Below are 13,460 nucleotides of genomic sequence, written 5' to 3' on the forward strand. Positions count from 1 at the left end.
CCTTCCACCTTTATATATCTCAGGAAGCCTACACCCAGTATATACATGCAAATTATAATAGCCCCCCCAAATTTAAAACTCAAATTGTGCTTATATTTCTGTGGGTCAGTTAAGTAATGAATATATATTATAACATATCAATGTTATTTTGTAAGTAAAATATGTTTATTGTAGTGGGCCAATCAATTAAGCGTTGAATAGTTGTGATGTATAGTCATGAAGTCGTGATGAAAAAATATTTTAATGTTTTTTTTATTGAAAATTATTTTAAGTTTTTTACAAATATAAAATTAGACAAGTCTAAACTAAAATGAATTAAATCTTAACTTTAAGATTTAATTATATAAGAGTTAAAGTACCAAATTCAATTAACTTTTATTTAGGATAATATAAAAGACATTTTAAGTAGCAGTAGCACATGTTATCCATTTACAAAACAAAAAAACTGCATACATTTAATCAACACAAACTTCAATACAATTATTCAAATTGTAAAAAGTATAACTCAACCTGATCTATCCTGCGCTATAATCCAATTGTGCTAAAGCAAAAGTAAATAAAAGCATAAATTATTTATTTAAAAAATCTATAAAACATTTTATCCATGTTTTTAAAATTTAACAAAATCTAGCTGTTTAAACGTTTTAAATTATGTTTAATTTAATTTAACTGTCTGTTAAGCGTATTTTTGTTTGTATTTTTTAGGCTGAAATAGTATAATAATGAAGTCGCTTAAAATTTTACAAATATATATACATATTGTCCACTTGTTCAATAAAACCCAACTTAAACTATTAAAAAATCTACATTGATTCTTAGACATTATAAGTACTGTCGTTTTACCTATAAATCCCGTATTCTATAAATCAATTGTCCATTTTAAATTGTTTTGATTTGTGCAAAACTTGTTTTACTTATAAATAACTTATATTTTGTACAATTTTAATACATTAAATACTTAACTATACATTTTATTAATATAATACTAACATTTATTTTATATCAAAAATACTTTTAAATAGTGAGATAATTTATTTTAATAAATTACACAATCAATAAGATAAACTTAGGTTATAAGAAAATTTCTTAAAATTATGTAGTGAGTAAAAACTAAAAAATAATTTTATTAGATTTATTATAAATTATTTTTACGAATACATAATTTGTTTTTTTTAATACTGTAGATAAAGCATTCACAAATATAGGTGTTTCAACCATTTGGTGTTTATTCATACTTAAAAAGCATTTAGGTTCATTATTGTGAGATTAAAACATAGATCGGTACGGTCGTATTGTTCTAATATGTCGTGTGTGTCGTGTCGTTTGAAGGTCTCGTCTATGAAAGAGGTTAACTGTTCGGACTGTAATGATTATTATCATAAAACCTGCACCAGTAATTATGATGAAAAAAATAAACTAACCTGGCTTTGTGATCATGTGAGCAAAACCACATCATAAAAAGAAATATTAATACCAGAAGATACACTACAAATAATGCCAATGGAAATAATAAAAAAAAATTGGTGATTTTGTTATCAATGAATAGAGAGATGATATCTCTATTTTACTGCAAAAAATTGAAAATTTAACAGCAAAATGTTTTTTACAATTTGTTTTAATTACATTATTATTTTTCTTGTATCTAGTATTATAATTATCCTTACATGTAATTAAACAGTTTTTTTTTTTAAATAATTTATCAAATTGAACACATTGAGATCATTAAAAATGAGAAATGTGTTATAAAAACAAGACAACTTCAAGCTATATTTAATTATTTTATTTAGAATCTTTTTTAATTTAATTAAATAAGTATTAAATGTTCCTTCCTATATTTCAATACTATATATAATAATTGGTTGCCCAGGAAAGAAAGATAAATTATTCTTAAGTTTTCGTGCTTTTTCCATTTCAAGTTACTACTCATATGTAGACCTAAGTATTTAATGCTATCAACTTTATAAATATTTTTACATGTATAATTTACATACTTATCAGCTATTTCAGAATGATCCGTTAAATTAAAATTATGCTTTATAGTTTTCTTTTGTAAACTAAAAGTAACGTGTTTAGTTTTATCAAGGTTAAGCTCTAGGAAATTATTATCAAACCACAATTTAATCTCTAAAAACTAGGTTAGCTTTGTTATATAAACTTGGAATGCTTTCTTTTTGAATCAATATTACTGTATCGTCAGCAAAAGAAATTATTTTAGCGTAAATATTCAGGTTCAATAAACCATTTATATATAAAATAAATAATACATGTCCCAGGACCTTGTGGTACTCCATGTTTTATGTCTAATGAAGTGCTATAAATATTATTTAATTTTACTTGTTGTATTCGATTAGCTAAGAATTATTTAATTAAATTATTTGCAGTGCCACGGATTCCAGCATAATTTAGTTTTTTTAGAAATTTCTCATAACTTTACGATTTGTATCTAGTTTTTATGTATTTATAGTTATTAACGATAAAATAATAATAATAATATATATATATTATATTATTATTATAATTACCTAATTTCTATTCTGCGTTCATAAAAGATATTGTATTTAAAAAAGTTAACCGTCGTGTATTTTGTTTTTGTTATTTTCGATTAATAAGAATGTAAATACCTATTTTTTAACTATGTAACAACAGTAATTTATCCTTTTATAAACGTAAGAACTCTCAACTCCATCACAAGCAAGCTTAAAGGAGGTCGAGCAAGTTTATCTTATTAATTATGTAAAATAAATATTATACAAATGTGTAGTGAGCACGAACAAAAAAATGTAATAAAAATAAATAAATATAAATATTGAATTCTATTAAATAATGAAAACAGTTAGAATTTGTCCTATTGGTAGAGTGTGGACAAAGAAACACATAATAAATACAGTAGATATGTACACAGTAAAGTAGGTATACAATACCATTGTATAATAAGGCAGTAAGATTTTGATTTTGTCGTAGCGTAAATTTTGAAACAAAATTTCTATGAACGATTAAAAAAACATTTTAAATCTAAAAAATTAACAATTATTTTATAGTTGCAAGCAATCCTAATCATAATAATTCATGGTCGATTGGTTTTAATAATTAATTTTTCTTATGCATGCATTTGAATGCACATTGCATTTTTAGCTTTTAGACAGGTGATAGATTACGACGCGTCCACGGGTATTACTCAACGCCGACCATAAGTCTGATACCAAACATAGGTAACAATTACTGGTGTTGCTTTACAAACGCGAATATTACACATTGGGTGGTTGGGGGGGGGGCGGGTGCGATACGAAAATGAAAAAAAGGAAAACGAGACGGCGGGACTCGCGCAACTGTACGAGCACACAGACGTATTCCGAATATTGCGCGTACGCTTTACGACGACGCAGCGCTTTACGCGGTACCGGCGCGTCGGCGTCGTCCCCGAGGCGTGGTCCGTTCCCCGCCGGCACTGTAACCCTGTGCCCGCCGTGTGTGCGGTATCGCGCTCGCACTTGCGTCGTCGTCTCTGTCGTCGTCGTCGTCGTCGTCGGCGGCGGTGCGGATCGCGATAACACGATTAGAAGCGAAACGGAAAAATAAAAAACCGTGTACGCACACACACGCGGGCGCGTATAATAATATAAAATAACAAACAAATAAAAACAACACCGGCGGCGCGGCAGTGCGATATAATCTCGGAACGAAAGTTTCACGCGGAGACCGTAATTCGATTAATAGTACGACAGCGCCTCCTGGGTTTTAAATTGACACAATTGAAAATAATGGACAGAATAAAAACGCTCGCACCCCGCGTACCGGGCGGGCGGTCGTCCGGTTAGCAGCGAGGGGGCGACGACGACGGTTGCATGGGCGATGTGTGTGTGTGTGTGTGTGTGTGTGTGTGTGTCGGTCGACGGGCGGAGGGGACTGCGAACACCCACGCGACTTACTACGCGAGCACCGCAGCGCCAAAACTTGCGATGGTCGCGTATCGATCAACCCGGTGCGGCTGCCGACAACGGTCCGGTGTATTATTTATCACGCGCGTAGTGACTGTATTCGGCGGTGGCGGCCAACGGGTCATGGCTTTTGGACGCGTAAAAAAAAAAAAAACCAATCTCTCGGAACGATCGGCTTTTGGCGGCATCGGTTCAATGATATGACTCTTCGTCTCTGTCAGGATTTTGGAATGATAGAAAAATATAATCGAAACGCTATTGGTACCGTTTTCCGGCACAGGTGGTTAAGTGAACAACAATTGAAAAACACTTTATAGAGTTCTTTGCACTCGTGTCGAGGGCTTAATGATTTCGAGATGCGTTAATTTTTCTGCCCGTAAACAATAAAGATCTTGTTTGTTGCCAATAATACTTGTAGAATTACACTTTAGATCAACGTTTATAATTGACGGGTCCAATCAATATGATGATTGTTTTCTTAACCGGCACAGTAGCACGGAAATCACAGTGATCGATTTTTCATTGGCATATTTTTTCGTCTACTGGCTCTATACTTAACATTCGGAATAATGACAAACCGAATAGGTTTTTCAGAAATTACTAATTTTTTCTTTTCAATTAACGATTTATAAAATTTTTGTTTTTCGTACAAAAAATTTAACAAAATTAGGTTTCTCGTAAATATTGTTTACAGTAGTTAAACATCGAAAGTGTATAGTCACAATTTTGACGACATTGGATATTTAAATGAAAATCAATTATTTTCTGAACAAACAGTTTTAGTTAGTTTTGTATAATTAAAAAAATATGAATCACAAATGTTTAAAACGTTTTACTGTTTTAAATAATATTAGGTATTTTCTACATATAATTATAATTTATAATAAAATTTCAAAGCATTTAGAACATCGTATTACATTTTTGCAACTATTAATACCTACTTACGTACCTAAATGTATTTTTTTCGTAGACAATTAAGTTCGAGTAATTTAAATGATTCGAAATGGAGAACAATACCCATTTGTTGGTAATTAAATCGTTGTATAATATTGTACATTGATTATTGGTGTATTACGTGATACTACCGAGAATTGAACTCTAGTCGTGTTTACATGTATTAAAGTAAACTGTAAAATAAATTGCTATAGAGTTCAATACCCTTATTGTTCGCGCATACATTATTAAAACGTTATTTTTCCTAGTAGTATGAAAATTGTCCTAAATTGAATGAACAACATATAATTAAACCAAATAGGTAAGTGACTATTTAAACAAAATGTGTCCATTTTATGAAATGCAGCTCTAAAATTAAATTAATTATTTAATTACTTAGAGTGCACTAAATACTCGTCTATTCGAAGAACGTATGTTTAAGTTTATGACACAATAAAACGATGATTCTACTTATTGAGTATAGACACTAGACTATAAGTATAGGTAATTATTTTAAATCAAGAGTTGAAAACATATTGTATTTTTAACGTATGTACGTATTTTATTTCATTTCCAGTTTATATTATATAAAATCGTAGATATATTTTCAATTAATTTAATAGCCGATTAAGTTTTTACAATTGTAAATAAATTCACCGTCATATTCACTATTAATTAAAATAAAAACACGCAATCGTAAAAGTAAAAAATTGTTGATGTACAAATTCTAATGACTTCATTTTACATACTACGCTGGTAACATATGTTGACTGTGAAGGCTGTCCAAGTCGCTTTCTTACTATCTAATAGAAATTATGACTACTTGGTAGAATAAAAGTTTGAATTTGTAATGTGTCGCCCAAAACATAATGTCGGATATGTAGATGTCTTATTTTAATAGCTGGGTAAAAATTATAAGCCCTGTGAAACAAAAAAAATTTTTGTACGTGGCACGTACATGAAGCATAGATGAAAAATTTACCGAAAATTAACAATAAAGAAAAACGAATATCTGTTCGTAAAACACTTTATGATTTATCAACAGAGTTGGATGAAGAGGAATTTAAAAACAAACCATATACATTCCTTTCGAACATTGATGAAGACTTACAAAAGTTCTTAGACTATTTTTTTTCAATATTATGGCCAAAATCCTCAATATTAGGCTTATTGTTATAGGCAATACCGAACCAACTAATGCCTCAATTCCAGTGGCGGAGATTATGTTTACGGAGCCACAATTATAATCGTTTACGAAGCCTTATTATCAATTATATATTATCAGTATTTTATTCTTATAATTAGTATATTAGGTTGATAAGATATTTAGGGGTCTTATCGATTCCGCCGAGCTTTTTTATTTATTGATTCCGCTAGTTATCAATTTCACCGGATATTTGTTTATGTTGATTCCACTGACTGTATTTTTTTTTAATCAATAGTATAGGTATGAGATACACCCAGTTTACCATAATTTTTTTTAAATTTGAATATAAACATTTCAAAAAACAATTCAAACTTCGCAAGTAAAATGTATTAAAATAATAAAATAATATGTTTTAAAATTTATTTAGTCAACGCCGAAAAGCAAAATGTATTTAATAAAATATGTCTCTTTTCGATACAATTTTATAGATTGTATTGATTAAGATATATGAAAACCAACGCGATAATATGCGATAGCTTCATATATTATATAATAATATGTAAGGAGTTTAGGATGTTAGGTACATTTGGAGAGTTCAAAGTTCAAGTTATATGTTCATGTAATGCGCTATAACTACTAGTGCTGTTAAGAGTGAATTGAAAATTAATTTTATATTAATTTAAGCCTTTTATATTTTGTTTTTATAAAATAAATAATTTACAAATATTAACCGGCAGAATCAATAGATTTTTTACAGGTAAAAAGGTAATTTCAGAACAATCGATATACGCCCGATATTTAGGGTAGCATAATTTTATTTAATCCATGGTTAGGTCTATCATTACAACTCATAATATTTAAAAATTTAAAATTATCATTATTAAATATCTGAAATTAGAAATATGTAGGTAAACTAAATAATAGTCAACATTTTAAACAATTAAAAATGCTATACATTTTACAAACAAAACGTATCTAATCAATAAGGGATGATAAAAATTGTATTGTAGAAAAGAATTGATACGGTAAATATTAATGTTTGACAGTTAAACAGTTAATATTATTACACTGATTATATTCCTTTTAGTAAGTAGTGGAAATTTGTTGTTTACATAATATATTCAACAACAAAACATATATTAAATGTGTATGGTATTTACTAGTAATTTATTTTTCGTACATCGTAGGTCAATTTTCTTTAAGTTATTAGTAATTTTATTACAATAAATTATTTTTTATTGATCTCTAACTTTTTTTGATAATCAACGTAATTTCAAATAAATGATAGTTTATTAATTGTACGTAACTACTTATGTTTCTGAGTGTAAATAAACAAAATTTATTATTTAAATAAATTGAGCAATTTTATATCCTAATTATTTCTAGATAGAATTTAACGGACACCATCAGCCAAATAAAGTACAAAAAAAAAAAAAAAAATGAAAGATTTTGAATAACACAATATCACAATATACCTAAGTATTTTAATTAATACCAATAATTTTTTTTTGGTAGGTATAGGGGATAATGGTCACAATTTATTACAAGTCACCTATTTGAGTGTCCTCTGCAGACAAAATTCACAGTTAAACAAACAACAATATGATTCTTTAGTACATAATATGTCAACGTCATCTTTTGTTTTGATATTTTTGTTTTGCTTTCGGAAACGGGGGCGTGTGGTTTAAAGTAAACTATGCTAGGGGTTGTTAATTATGGCTTCCAATTAGGTCTGATTTTTACAGGTTTTCATTAGTCATCATTGATGCAGCTGCAAAATCAGATACCGTACGGTTATTACGGTAATAATTTTCTTTTGTTTTTTCTCATTGACGCCAGCTGTTTTATATGCACTAATTTGTTCACCCGCTGCCATTGGACATCTGCAATAGTAACATGACCGTATTATTTATTATTATTATTATTATCTATCTGCCGTGTATGACGCGTGTAAAATAACTCTCTGAACACAGATACTGCATAATGATAAAATATTATTGAATATTAATAAAAAAATTGATTTAAGAAAACAGAGGTGAAATCTTGGCTTTATTTTTAAAAGTACTAAAAATCAATAAAAAAAATAAATAAATAGATATTAATTGACTTAAAATTTATACTGTAAAATAACTAATAAATGATTGGTTTTGTTGACAATAACTACTAGTAAAATAACCAACAACAAATAGTTAATTATCATAGTTTCAGTTTCTGAGTTAATATATTGATTTTATAATAATGTATGTTATTTGCTTGTGGGTGTTAGTATTATAACTGTACAGACACTATGATATACCATAAAAACTGTGTTTCGATTTTATCTCGAAGGATGATAATTTTTGATAGTAAATTGGATCTAATCGGTAATAAAGAACGGCTAAGTGTAATAAATTCCCATTAGGTGTTTTTCAAAATAACTGGATAAAAATGAAAAAATTAAGGAAAAACAGAAATTTTTACACAAAACCGGTATGTATTTGATAAAAATCATTGTTTTTTTTTTTTTTTTGTGAACTTCAATAACGATTAACTACAGGTACTTGGAACTTTCACTAAATTTTTATACTACAATTTCTATATAAGATACAATTTTCAAGATTTTGATATATGAGTTGTTTTGAGCTCTATATTATATGTATAAACAGACACGTGATAATTTTTTTTCTATAAATGTCAATACATATTACACAACTTTTTTCTCAGTCAAAAACCTTGAGAATTTATTACTAAGTTCATCATAAACAGCTTATTAACCAACAATTTAAAAAAAAAAACAGTTATTTTTATCAATATTATAAGTCCAAATTCGGTATTTAAACAAAGAATAACGAGTCTTTTAGTTATTTTGTTATAATTTAAAAATATTATTCATGTGTACTTGAAGCGAGTTAATCAGTTATTGATATCAATAAATATTAAAAAAAAATAACTTTCTTGCCCTCGTACAGAGCTACCTCGTTTTTCCTTGATAATACATTGTTGTAAATCCAACGTCAATCAATCTTAACAGAAATAAAATAGTAAAACCTTTTTATTCTTTACAACTTTTACATTTATATAATACACTTGACAAATCGGAATGAATAGTATGTATTAGGAAATAAAAACGTACGCATATCAAGAACACACCATTACACTAACTTTAGCAATTTGCATCTAACTTTAGATGGCAGCAGTCACAGTCAAAAGTTTTTCTCGTAACTTTCTTTATGATGATAAAACACTAAGTAAAGTTTACTACCACAAAGGTACTTACTATTTCTTATAATGGGTTTTTTTTTTTTGAGTCCAGTCTTAAAGCTGAGTTGTAAGTTTCATAAATGGCATGAAACATTTGATATATTTCATATTTCCGTTATTGATTAAATCCATCTCAATAATCAAAAATTTACATTAACAAAACCAATGGTGCCGATCACAAGACTAAATAATAATAAACAAAAAGTTAGGTTAACAGGTTAACCTAGAAACAGGTTATTTTTTGTTTCATAATACATATTAATTGTTAATCTAAATATCTGGATCCTATGATAGTTAGTATATTTGTATTTACAGCTTTAAATTGAAATCACATTTTATAATTATTTAATTTCTAATGTACGTATATGCCGTGAAGAGTATATATATACATATAAGTATTTAGAAAACAAAATTAATTTTCATTTAAATATGTTGAAAAAACACAGAATACTAATCATAATATGATAAAATACAAAAATCATATGACTTGGTAACTAAATGACTACTTATTGCACTGAATATTATGTATAGTATCAACTATATGAATTTAAACTTTTAATTAGATAGGTAATAATAATAAAAAAAAAAAAAAAACGTATACGCTAGATACGCGAAACTACGATATAATTTAACGATGTTTCCGTTACATTATTTGTTAATGAAGTAAAAAAAAGAAAATTACACAGTAAAATCTGAAATGCACAAAAATAGGGAAGTACGGTAGGAAGTGCTTTGAAGAGAAAAATTGCACTCAGTTTCAGTAAAAGTGTGCAAACGACTACGTATTTATTTCCTCGAAGTCCTTTGTAGGAGAAATGATATTGTTTATTTATTATTTTATGTTACTAACAAATAACAATGCTAGAAACGTGTCTGAATTCTATGATGATGTTAAAACTTAGTCCATTATTTTGAGCTAAAATTGAATTTATTTATATTATATCTCTTTATAAAACTTTCTTCTTTGAACATACATTAAAACAAGTTTGAAAATGCACTCTCTTTTAGTTTTTGTACATTGTGAAATAAAATATTGAAATATTTGTATTACTAGGTAGTAGGTAGTAGGCATTTAACAGTTAATATACCTTATGACATTGCAATAATCTTAATAATAATAATTGATTAATATTAATAATATTACTACTTCATTTTACATTTTATAGCAATGAAATAAATAAGTAGGAATGTATAAATAAAACTAATACATCTTAAAAGGATGTCAGCATATCATTTGTTTATTCTTTCTGATCCACGTGTAGCTACATAGATGATTTCCGTTCAGTAGAATAAAACTTGTATTGTTTGCTTTAATATTATAGTGAATTTACGACGGAAGATGTAAAATGTTGCAGTTTCAAAATACACATTTATCGCTTTAAAATTAAATTATCGTAAAAATCCAACTTAAGAACGCAAATAATAATATCCCTAACTTTAAGTCTGTGTAGGTCAATTCATTCATACTAAAACTAACAACATACGGTTAACTCTGCTGAACGAAAATTTGATGGTTATCTTATAATGATTTATATCCGTTATAAAAAATGTATAATACTAGTTAAGAGGATGTTAGTGTAGTGCACAATATTTGTTTTCTCTCTCTTGCACAACATTTAGTGAATTTTCGTTCAGCAGAAATCAATCTTCTGCTGTTAGTTTTGATGTTAGTTTTTAGACTTATTATTAAATTTATAAGACTACGTGGCCATTATACATGTACAAATATAAAAATGAACACGTAATAAGACGTATGTACACAAGTAATATTCTTAACTTAAATTTGATAATAAATAAATTAATTCTGATATTAAAGCTGATAAGATCGATTAACTAATTTGCTATGTTGTGTAAGGGCCTAAGAAAAAAAAGCAATTATAGCGGGCTGACATTGTTTTAAAAAATATTATCATAATAATGGCAATGATGGTATCATCTATCATCGATAATTTTCCGTTTCTTTTAAGCTACCACCACTCATTATCGTTTCTTATTTGGTGTTTTTTTTATAAATAGTTGTGTGAGGTGACCTCTTTTTAAGTCAAGTTATGATGACATGTCGTATTAATATAATCTCGGAAGAGTAGATAATGTACTAAAGTAAACTAAAAGGGTGAATAGAAGGTGAGCTTCGTTTGTACTTTTTATCACGTACCTATTACACGTACTATTAAAAAAAATTGCTATAGTAAATAGTGAATAAATGTGAGGTTCTAATACACAATAATAAATTATTATATCAAATTTAAAAATTAGTATTCAGCTCTGTAGTTTTAAATATTTAAGTATAATAATCTCATTATTTTTTTAAAATTCCTACCTGATGGTAATGGCTATTATTTAAATAATTCGTTTGATTAGATAGGTACCTTCTTTTTATTTGTATTTATATTATATGAATTTATGATGTATAAATTATGATAGGTACAATTTATGTATTATAATTTATGTCATATTATTTGTACTCAGGTCAATAAATATTGTATAATACATAATTAAATATGTATCATGAAAACAGTACTTTATTAATATTTTATTTTAATTACTCGCTTTCGTATGTTCTTTTTTAAACATTGTGTCTATTTGACCACTACTTTTTTCAAAAACTCATCAACTATTTTAAGTTAAGTTTCTTTTATTGATTTTAAGATTTTGATATTAATTTTTATAAGATTCAAAAGTATACATAGCCGTTTACTCAACTATAATAAGTTTTGTGTCTATTAAATCATAATGAGTATTATGTATGAAAATATGGCCTTTTAAGTTACAATGTTTAAGTATAATATATACTATTTAGTTTGAATACTTTTAATAATTAAACCAAAACATTTCTATCTATGCCGATAACATTTTTTTTTGCTCGGTAAAAAAAGATTAAAAATTGAATGCAAGATCCCATATAAGTTTTTCTTATAGATATATTTTAAAATACATAACCACAATATATTTTTATCAACATTTGCCCTTGAAATACGCTATTTTTATAGTTTATGTTAAAAAATGTGATACAAACTTTTTTATGGAAATTTCGATCTAAAATTTGGATGACATTGCATATTTAATACCGATATTAATTATTTTATTATAATTAAAAAATATTAGGAGGGACATAGAACTTTTTACTTTTATGTAGGTATATAATCATATTTTTTACGCATCACGATATTTTCACACGCAGTATTTTGACAAAAATTAACTCAACCGTCTCAATCTACTAGATTACGAGTATTAAAATAAATTACTTAAATAGCAATAACAAATTATCAAAAAATATAACAAAATATTTTTAGTGATGTTATAGGCCAGGGGACCTATAAGCTTTACAAACAAGTGAGCTACATTCGAAATTTTAATTCTTTGTGGATCGACATCTAAGAGAATTTAGATATATTATTTAAAATAACAATAACTTTAAGTATATTAATTTTATTCATATCCATTTTGTTCCAGGATTCAATGTTTAATTTATATATTTTTTTCTGGAACTCAACTTACTAACTACCTATTTTTTTCCCCGGACCCAATTTACCGGCCGCATCGGAGTTCCGTCCCGAGAACCTTTTTTTTATACCAATTCCTGTCCCGGTTAAAAAAAAGTAGAATTAAAATGATAATAAATAATATGTATAGTATTGTTATTATAAAATGTATACAAAAAATATAGGTATTTATAATATTAGTACATCTCCATAATTTAATTATAATTAATCGTAATAATATAAATAATAAAATTCAGTTAAAAATTCAATAAATATTAAATAGTTAAAGTTAAAGTCAAACAGGCATAATGTAATATAAAAATAAATACACTATTTACAAATAGTCAATAATAAAAATACAATACATTTTTAAAAATTTAAAATTGGATTGAATTTAAAGGATATTTCTTTTACAAATTCCAATCGTGATATTTGACCTGAACTATATTTATACATTTTTTCTTTAATAAAATCTTCTTTAGCTAATATAGGGTTCCTTCGTTTTATAGTGCTTCTTAATTTGATGTAGGAATCTTGTTGAATATATTTTAAAGCGTCTATAAATTGATAAATATTTGGGTGGGCATGATAAAACATTCAATTGAATTTAGAATGAAACGATTCACAGTTATTTGTGGTACGGAAAGTACTATGTGAAAATTCAGCCCATATACGAGGTGGAAAAGTAGATTCAGGTGAAATATTATTATCGACCAAGTAATC

The sequence above is a fragment of the Rhopalosiphum maidis genome, chromosome 3, assembly GCF_003676215.2.
Source record: "Rhopalosiphum maidis isolate BTI-1 chromosome 3, ASM367621v3, whole genome shotgun sequence".
NCBI lineage: Eukaryota > Metazoa > Arthropoda > Insecta > Hemiptera > Aphididae > Rhopalosiphum > Rhopalosiphum maidis.